This window comes from Natrix helvetica, assembly GCF_964273705.1.
Source record: "Natrix helvetica genome assembly, chromosome: 3".
NCBI lineage: Eukaryota > Metazoa > Chordata > Lepidosauria > Squamata > Natricidae > Natrix > Natrix helvetica.
The window spans coordinates 33,648,639-33,658,700 of record NC_138549.1 but is presented as its reverse complement, the minus strand read 5'-3'; the positions used below and the strand labels follow the sequence as shown (position 1 = coordinate 33,658,700).

Here is a 10,062-nt window from a genome sequence, read left to right as displayed (position 1 = left end):
CACCCGAGGCTGTCCTTTCGTTACCGAAGGCGGGAAAGACGGGACGGCGGGAGGAACAGCCGCTGTATGTGTGTGTGTGCGCGCGCGGGCGCGCGAGAATTGTATGCGAGACTCATTAATGCAGCCTCTCCCCCCCTCCTTCCTTCCTTCCTTCCTTCCTCCTCCTCCTCCCGTTGCCCCCCCTTCTCCTTAGAGCTGTTTCCCGTCTGCAAATGGAGGCTCCCCGTCCACCATCCCCACCACCCCCAAAACTGGAAGCGAGGAGCCCGCTGACCAGCCTTTTGCCCCCGTCCGATAAACCCCACTGACGGGAAGACAGGCCGGGGACGCGGGAATGGGGGCAGCGGGGGAATGGTGGCGGCGTGAGCACGCGCTCTCACGCGCGGCGGACGGTCAAGGCAGCGAACTGAACTCTGGAAAGTGAAGCAGCCCCGAACGGGAGACGGGGCTCGGGTCGGGCCAATGGATCGCGCCCGTTTCCGGCGGGAGACGCTCCGGCAGTTGCGCAGGCGAGGCGGGGAACTCCTTTCCCGCGCTTTCAGGAGAGGCAACCTGTCAGCCCGCGGCTTGACACACCTTCCCGTCGAGCAGCCTTCGTCCGCCTGGCTACTGCGAGGCGGATCTCACCTGCCTGCGTTCCTCTCTCCACCCATCTTCTCCCCCCGCATCTTTAGCTTAAAAGCCTCCCGCGATGGTCAAACTGACGGCCGCAGTGCGTGAAAGGCGCATCTCGTTTGCTTTCCGACGTCCAAGGAGGCGGAGCAGATTCTCCGGAGAAGGAAATCTTTTCGGAGGCCGACAAGAAAGCCGAGGCGACGTGCAGGACGATACCCGCACCCACGAAGATATAGTCTAACCTCGCCCCCTCCCCACTCTCCCATTTCCAGCTTTTAAATGTTCCCGGGATCCCTTCTTTCTCGCCGTTCAGTTCTCTTCCTCTAGGGTTCGCAGAGGACTAGCCTCTTGAGTCCGATTTCGCACTTTCACACCCAAAGTAAAGAGGCCTGCTTTTTCACCTACAGTATTCGGTTTTAAAAAAAACCTGCAAAGCTAAAATGGCTCTAGCCTCTTTTTACTACTGCCGACGCTGACGCTGGTTTATTTCCAGGGGGAAATCGTGACTTCTTCAGAGCGCTTATTTCTGGCCACCTTATAATAAACCAATGGCTCAAAAACAAGGATGTGGACTCCTTTGCTACGACTGTGTTACCACTGGGAGAGGCGAAGAATGGGAGGCGCCTTGCCAGGTGCTGCATCAATCTGGCCTCTTTGCAACAAGGTGCAAAGTTCCGCACAAGCGGCTGTTTAGAAGGGGACGCAGATGATCTTGAAAGATTTGAGGGCCTTGTATAATAAAATGCAAGGGGAGCAGATTATTCTAAGCGTTCGGCTTGTCGCCGATCCAATTTTATCTGGATTTACTCTAATTTGTGCTGCACAGCCCTGGGGAAATAATGCCTTGATTAATGTAATCCTGGGTTGGGATCCGCCACAAAGGCCTTTCTCCCAGGAGAAGCTTCCTGTTTGTCAAACAAACATATATATTTTTTAAAAAAGCAGAGCAGCAAGTATTGCAATCTGCATCCACCTTTAGAAGCTGGGGGGAGGGGGAATGAACTCACCAAACGTGAGGAGAACATTTTAAAATATATATATTTATATATTGGCCTCGCGTCTTTTGTGTGCGTGCCTATCAGCGCGCCCAGGTGGCAACCCCGAGAATTGTGTCCCCGTCTCCTGGTGAACATCTGCCTGGAGCCGTTGGTTCACGCGCGTGCGCGTGCACGTTCCCTTCCTTAGCTCTTTCGACGTTCTTTTTTGCCATACCTGGCTTCCCTGCTCCACCTCGTTCAAAATACAGCAGCTGCCTGGAAGGGGAGTCTTATAATTTAGAAACCAGGCCCGACCGTTATTTTAGCTCTCTACCAGAGATACTTAAGTTAAGGAGGAAACGACAGAACACACCTACACAGGCCCCATTACAAACGCATAGAAGATCTACTCCCAGTCCCTCAGGTTAAAATCTTTATTTATTTATTATTATTTATTTATTTCTTGGATTTCTAGACCGCCCCCTCTCCCAAAAAGGGACTCGGGGCGGTGTACAGTCAATGCAGATAAAAATACAATCATAAAACAATTAAATACATTTGGATGGAGGAGATAGGCTGTACAAGAAATAAATATATTCTAAAACCCTAAAAACATCCCCAATTAAAAACCCAAACCCAATTAAAATAAATCCCCGGGAGGTAAAACTAAGAAAGTGCCAGGCCAGCTGATTGAAATAGGTGAGTCTTTAACTTTTGACGGAAGGAACGGAGGTCGGTGGTGGTTCGAATGTGGGGGGGGGGAGGTCATTCCAGAGGGTTGGGCCCATCACAGAGAAGGACCTACTCCTAGGTGTCGCCCGCTGACACTGCCTAGCGGACGGCACCAGGAGGAGTCCCTCCCTGTGTGAGCGAATAGGTCGCAGGGACGTGTGTGGTAGGATGCGATCCTGCAGATATCTAGGTCCTATGCCATGGAGCGCTTTAAAGATGGTGATCAATACCTTGAAACGCACCCGAAAGGCCACAGGTAGCCAGTGCAGCTCGCGCAGGAGCGGGGTTACGTGGGAGTAACGTAAAATCCCCATAGAAGTACAACACGCCAGCCCTAAAAGCTTTGTCATCCCTAAAAGCCATGCCAACTTTCCCAGCAGCCTAAGTAACTTCCGAAATCCATGCAACACAAACATCATCATCCAAGGACCGGTTTAAATCGGCCTAATTCCCACAAAGGTGCTATATAACCTTTTCATTTTTATAAAGCATCCTTTGGGGGGAGGGGAGACGACTACCTATGCAAAACTTGCTGCCATGATAAAACACCCACCGCCAATGATTAATCTCCCTTGGCCCTGAACCACCTGTTCCTACCAGGGCTAGCAGGATGGACGTTCAATTTACCTCTATGAAGAAGCCTGAGGAAAAACCTCCACACAGAATAGCTTATCTCTGGTAGCAGAGTTGCCACCAGGTTGGTTCTTGGAAACATTTCCAATTTCAAAAATGCAGCTTAAAGGCCAGATCTGCACCATCAGATTTGGCCAAAGACTCCCCTGCAGGAATTCAATGCCTGAGCTTTCCTGGATCTCTTTCTCTCCTTAACCGGGACAGACCCTCCTCCCATCTCTTAGGAGGTTGGGACCCTATGCGGCCTTGAATGTTTCTTTCTGTGTGGAGGGAAGGAGGGAAAATTCACAGGCAATTTACCTTTGTAGTGAAGTTGCACCTCCACTTCCATACATATAGATATTGCCTAGATTTCATTTACAATAATAATCCCAACGGTAGTATTGATAATATAAAAAGTAATCCCCAGCCCTCTGGTAAGGATATACCCCCTTTCCGAATTAAAAAACAGATTGGTCTACCATTGGTGTGCTGGAAATTAAAAGGGACAACTGAAAGATTAGGATGCCCGTCTCATATTTTGTAGCAATGTTTTTCCAGGTGGTCAAACTGGAAACCGAAGGGACGCACAGGGCGGGGACGGGAGGGACCATCTTTGATCACACTTGTTACAGGCGTCCTAACTCAGTTCACTGAAAATGCCGCGTCAGCCCTGCCGTTTTCTGAATCTTCTCGGAGATAAGCGCTTATATATTACGCATCGTCCGTCCCCATTAACAAATATATCTAAAACGAAGTAGCGGCAGTGATGATGTGGAAACACTCACACAGAGGGAGGAGGTAAAAAAGAGAGAGAATAGGAAATGATGGATAACTTGGACGGCGAACAGAACGTGAAGTGGGAGACACAAACGCGCGAGCGCGCGCGCACAGGCGCACACACCCCGCACAAGCACAGCAGCGGCGAAATTGCAAGCCCTCCCTTCCCTGAAGGCGAGCAGGCGGCCTGTGCGTGTGTGTGTGTGTGTGTGTTGGTGTGAGATTCCAAAAAGAGCAGCCTTTTAGCTTGACCTGCAATCTGCACCGAGCTCTTCTGACAATAGACAAGTTCAAATGTCAAATTAAGCGGGGGGAGGGGGAAACGAACAATGTAAAGCAGAGCTGCCTAAGTATTTGGTGCCTTCGCCTTGGGTTCTGCACACACACGTATGTATATAAACATGGATCTGGATATATGCGTGCGTTTTATTTGTTTAAATCCACGGATGCGCACGCTGCTGAAATACAGATGAAAGACCCCCGAGCGATCAAGCAGCCAGCTCACAATGGGATCCTGCCTATTATAATAGCAGGGTTGCTCTTGGGTCTCCTGCTCCTCACCCACCCACCCCACCCCACCCCCACTACCTCACCGCTGCCGCCCCCGCCCGCACCTCTATCACACCGAGTCCATCTTCAGGTCTTTCTGGCCATTGTATTTAAGGTTGGCACCGGGGTGCCCCCTAACTCGAGAAAGCGCCCGGATTGTTCAGAGGCAGAGAGCGATTCCTTTCCGGGTCGGGCAGAACAAGGGGCGCCTCCTTTCAAACTGTCTTTAAAAGCCTGCGGGAGAAGGGGGGCATTGTTCGGTCCAGTCGGCTGCTAACTTTCCGTTTCACTCGGCCGGTTTGAAGGGACGCCTCTCCCCCATCCCCGGCTCTGAACAATCAGAAGGCGCGCAGGCACTCCCCGCAAAGGCGCCCTTTCTTCTCCCCCTAAGCCCGGCTGAGGCCTGCTCCGTTCCTGCCTGCCTGCCTGCCTTAATTTATTACACAATCCGAAAGGCTTTTGTTAGGCTGGTAACAATAAACAAAGGCCAGCCTGGGGCCCTCACAATGAGACCCATGGATAAAAAGAGCAGGCCTGCCCCACTGTTGTTTTCTTACCGTGCCTGACACTCTTTCAAAGTAGCAGGCATATATTCTGCCTGGCCTTCCACTCCACCCCCACAAACTCCTTTTTTAAAAAAATCCACGGCTTTAGCCCTTCTCCTTGACGGGCAAGGAGCCCAGCTCTTATCCACAGACTGGTCCTGATATATTGAAAGATCCGTCTGGAAAGTTCGACCGGAGACAAACTCAGCTGCTCTTTATCCATCCTTCCTCAAACTACTGGCAAAAAAAGAAAAAAAGGCGTTCTTTTGAAAATTAATGGAATCTTACTTGTGCACTGTGCCTTTTAATGCAACTGAAGGTTATTAATTATGAAATTTGCTAATTAAGAATTTGGCTCAGCATGGATCCATATTACTACACAGCTAAACATTCTGGCATGTAAGTAAGTTGCTGTACTATTAAATGCAACCAAAAGATGCACGAAATCCCTAATAATAATTCCTCAATAATACTGATTTCTGCTACCAAGGCACCTATCCATAACTAATTAATAAATATCCCCTTAATACTAATATTATACTAATATTAAAATCTTAGTATTGTGCCACCTGAAGTCACAATGTGTGAGCCATATAAATTTATTTAATAAATAATAAAACCAAACAAACGAAAACTATCAGTGTGGTGAATTCTTTATAGGTGTGTATTTGTGTGTGTGTACACAAACTTATAGGTGTACACATATGTATATAAATGTTTGTGAGAAAGAGAGGTGTAAGGAAAGACTATAGCCTTGTCAATTAACTTGTTGCTAGTTTTTGCATTGTGTTCTGTTTTTATTTGTTTTTTGTAGTCTTTGATCCAAAAAAAATGCTGAAACGTTGCATTTCTGAATGACACACACAGAGAGAAAAGGGTGAACAAATGATACACATTTAAAACATAACTGAAAGTTTCACTGAATGGCAGCAGAGGGAAAAGAGGAAAAGGCAAATCAAGATCAAAGTTGGAACATAGGGGAAGAGACGTTCAGGTATCCTTTTTTTAAAAAATGCTACTTGGATCCAAAAATATGTGCCTTAGCACTTGCAAACTGGAATTAACAATCATCAATGAAATATGATAAAGTAGTGGTAGTGCTCTGTGAAGAGAATTGTGCCCTAGAAATAAAATAATCTTGGGTATTGTCAAAGCATTAGCAGGCAGATCTCTCAATATGGAAACTTCAATTTATGTAACTAATCCAAGCAATTGTTAATAAGTCAGTCAAAAAATCCTTAAATTTGATTTGGGTATGTTTAACCATGGAAAGAGAGATTGGGAGCTGAGGAAAGATCTTGAACTTGTTATTAAAGAAAGGGGAACAAAACCTTAAGTTTATTTCATTATTCTTCAATCATGCCTGCAGGGATAAGAGTAGGAAGGAGGGAGAGACGTTATGTCCACCTTGATTGCTATATTCTGAGACACAGTTGATTATAACTTCCTTGTCCAACTTGGTTCCCCCTCCAGTTATTCTGGACCACCACTCTAATCACCCCACAATCAGCATGCTCTTGGGTTGTGATGGTTGGAGATGATGAGAGCTGCAATTAAACACATTTGGGGTGTACCGGATTCAGGAAGAGAGAATGCAAGATTCCAGAAGAAAAATGGGATAGACAGGGAGGATGGGTAGAATAGAGTAGACATACACAAAGATTAGTATGACTGTTTAACAATAGCACCACATATTTTACTATCTATCTATCATCTATCTATCTATCTATCTAAGTTGTCTAAGCATTGAGTGTCACAAGGACTCTGTGATACATGAAAAATTGTAGATATTCTTAATTAGTATTGGAAAGTTTTTTTAGCTCAGTGAAAGTCAGATAAGAACGGAAAAGTAACAGCCAATAATCAGTAACCATTCAAACCACACAAACCATTTTCAAACTATCTTTTCTGTTAGGAAGACTTAGTGAGAATTTCAGTCAAAATTAACAACCAGGCAACACACACCTAATAGTAGTCTGCTATAGATTCAAATATCTAGGATGGAAATATCTGTGTGACTTGAGATCTTCCATTCTAGACAGGGATAGTTTATTAATTATTTATCTCTAGGGAGAAGTTAAAATCACTTCTCTCACTTTAACTATATCTGTATTACATTTTCTTCTATAGTGTTCGTTCCTTTAGCAATTATTACTTTCTTATTCTTAGGGACAAGAGAATGTCTTGAGTAAAATAAAAAATGCCTGCTTCACTGGGGAGATTAGAGAAGAAAGAAACATTCCATCATGTGAGAACAAATTAGGCTTGCTATTTGGGTTCTCAGATAGGCCCCAGAACTTCAATTCCTGGTGCAAGAAATCGCTTTATGGCACATTGGCCTATTCTTTCTCGTCTTCTCTTTATTAGTTTATTTATTATATTTTTATCCTACCTGTATTATTTGTATAAATAATAACTCAAGGGAGCAAACTTCTGCTATTTCCCCCACAAGAACACCGTGAGATGACTTGAGCTGAGAGAGAGTGACTAGCCCAAAGTTCCCCAGCTGGCTTTAATGCCTAAGGCAGAAGTAGAACTGCAGCTCACTGGTTTCTAGCCTGCTTCCTTAACAACTAACTAGACCAAACTGGCTATCTGAATGTTTTGGGATTGGTGTGTCTTTTTAATGAAATGGAAATAACTTAAGAGAGGCTATTCAGTCAGAGCTCTTAGCAGTTGACCAGTCACAGTGACAAGGTTCCCATTACTGGTGCATCCTTTGCTGCCTCTTTCTTATGTTTCTAACTGCTCTATCTAAATAGTAGGTTGGTGTTTTTAAGGGGGAGAAAGGCACTATTTCCTAGCTACATGCTTTCTCGTGCTCACAAGGCATAGACATAGAAAAATATACTTTCATGAAATAGAGATAGATGGAAGATAGAAAGAGACAATAACCGCCTCCTTATTTCTCTTTCTAACAAACTTTTGGAAGAAGGCAACTGATGCTCAGTGAAAGTACTTTGAATCCCCTCGCCGATCGCCACCACAGCGTGCCCCCTGCCGGTCAAGACAGACAGTTCCCTCGAAAACTTAAAAAAGTTTTATTTTGTTCAACATACCGCACGGTTTAAAAAAAAACACTGACAACCAATAAAATCCCCGTATAAGCTAGTACTGTAAAAAGCCCACAACAAAATAAAGTAAGTTTTAGTGAAGCTAGAAAAGCTCTGGTTTTGGCTTCGTTCCTCTTTGGCTGGAGCATGGCCTTTTATCTAAAGCCCAGTGCACAAACATATAGCTTAATGTGACTAGTGTTCTTCCTTTATTTCTTTCTCTATGGCAACCAATATGTTCCGCTCAGAAATGTTCCCCCATCAAGGAAACAAATGATCTGGAGGGAGCAGCTTTATACGGCATCTGTTCCAATGGAACACACAGAGTTAACCCCAGTCAAAAGGGAAGCTGAGCGCGTCCACGAGAGAAGGGAGACCGGCCATTCTCCTCCACCCCCATCTGAAACCGACACCTCCCTACCAGCCATCTCTCGATCTAATATAGGGATTTGCTGTGTTGTGTTGCGGTTCTTTTGTTTTGCAACTCAAAATAGTCACATGTGTGAACTGGGGGATTGTTTTTTTTAAGGCAGTGAGGAAATCCTGGAACGCGAACAGAAATAAGATAAATAAATAAAAAAGAGGGGGTATGTCGGAATATAAGAGAAGAAATCATCGGAGTGGGGAGGGGGACGCCCACCGCATTAGGAATTTAGAGAGCCGGCTAAAGTTTTCTTCGGGTCTGCCCCGATCGCCTCCAACCGCTTCGCCTTCCGACCTGGCTGGCTTTCTAATGACTCCCGTTAGGTTACCCTTCCGACCTGCGCCTCCGAAGGATCCGAAACCCGGGCTCTAAAAAGAAGGGCGCCAAGGAGGAGCATGGGGTGCCAGGGTGGGTGGGTGCGTGCCTCGGAGAAAGAGGGGGGAGAGAGAGAGCTGGGGTGAAGTCGGCTGCTTCTGCTTCAGTCCCAGCCTCCTCAGAGGATAAAATGAAAGGATGTCCTGGTTAGTTTTGATTGATTATACTCTTTCTGATGGACTTTCACTACAGAGCTCTAGATGTTGTGCTTAACCGTCTGTTCCCTAGTTACAACATTAACCCTCTGCTCGCATCACTGCTGGCCTTCGTCGCCGCCGGGTTGCTACCCCCTCTGGGTCAGCCCGCGTCCCTTAGAAAGCGTAGAGTTAGTGTTTTTAAAGGTATCCTCACCTCTCTCTCGAGGGTGGGGGGGAAACGGCATCCCTTTCCGACCACTTTGCCACATGCGAAACGTTCTCTTTCTAACGGCGCTCTTCCTTTCTTCGCCCCCTTCCTCCAAGTGCTACACCAGTGCCCCCCAAAGTGCACAAGCATCACAAGCACTTAGAAATTGTTTTCTTTCTTAGGTTAATCTTTCACTAAGGTGCTTGAGAGGGGGGGGTCCTCTCATGCATCCACCCTGTTCCAGGACGCATGGGGTGGGGTGGGGGAGAGAAGAAAAAGTAAGAACAAGAAAAGGAGAGAAATATAAATGCACTTACCAATAGGCGCTCCAGCATGTACAGAATTTGTGTTTTAAGTGCTTTGCCATTAAGGAGGAAAATTCACATTCTCGACTGCAGCGCAACGATCCAGGGAAAGATTTTCCTTTGCACTGACTCCACTAAGCCCAGCTCTCCACTAGTCTATTATTTTCACTAAAATATATGAAAATTTATGCAAATGAAAATCAGCACTAACTGTTCTCCTCTTGTTATACTTTGGATTTTTTTTCCCAGACAAAGCAATCACACTCTACAGGAAAGCGGGGTGGGGAGTGAGTAGTTGGGGAGATGAGGAGGATTAAGTTTTCTTTTATACATAAAATAAATTTAAAAAAAAATAAAACGTCAAACTCAGTCAGCAACCTCCTTTGTTTGGTGAGTATAGGCTGGGTTCCAGGAGAATTTTAAAAATATTATTATTATGGTTATTATTATGGTTACTATTATTATTATTATTATTATTGCGTCTGCAGAGGCGCTATCACGTTTCATCAGGCCACCTGAGACGGCTTTTGAAAGCATGTACTGTGAAATTCATAGCAGTAATTTAGACAAAATCCTCACTGTATATTAATGAAAGACGGCCCCATGGCACCGCCGCTATCCTCCCCATTCGGTGTAAACAAAACCACGAGACTCACTCGGTTTTTGAGCCTGATCCAAGCAAAATCGGCTGGAAAAGAAAACATGGGGTTCTGGCACCGACTATTGACTCGGCTGCACCTGGAGATCTCA

At 45.8% G+C, this 10,062-nt stretch overlaps 1 long non-coding RNA gene across 3 annotated transcripts in view; it reads right to left on the bottom strand.

Annotated features, from left to right (window-relative positions):
* LOC309389631 overlaps positions 1-9,455 on the bottom strand; it is a 75,828-nt gene extending 66,373 nt beyond the window's left edge. The window contains exon 1 of one of the 3 annotated variants that reach the window (XR_014174970.1): positions 9,325-9,455. This is a non-coding gene — a long non-coding RNA (uncharacterized lncRNA). Of the gene's footprint in view, positions 1-9,013; positions 9,110-9,324 lie in introns of those variants that run through there. The other 2 variants (XR_014174971.1, XR_014174972.1) reach the window with 2 other exon arrangements.
* Positions 9,456-10,062: the final 607 nt, after the last annotated feature.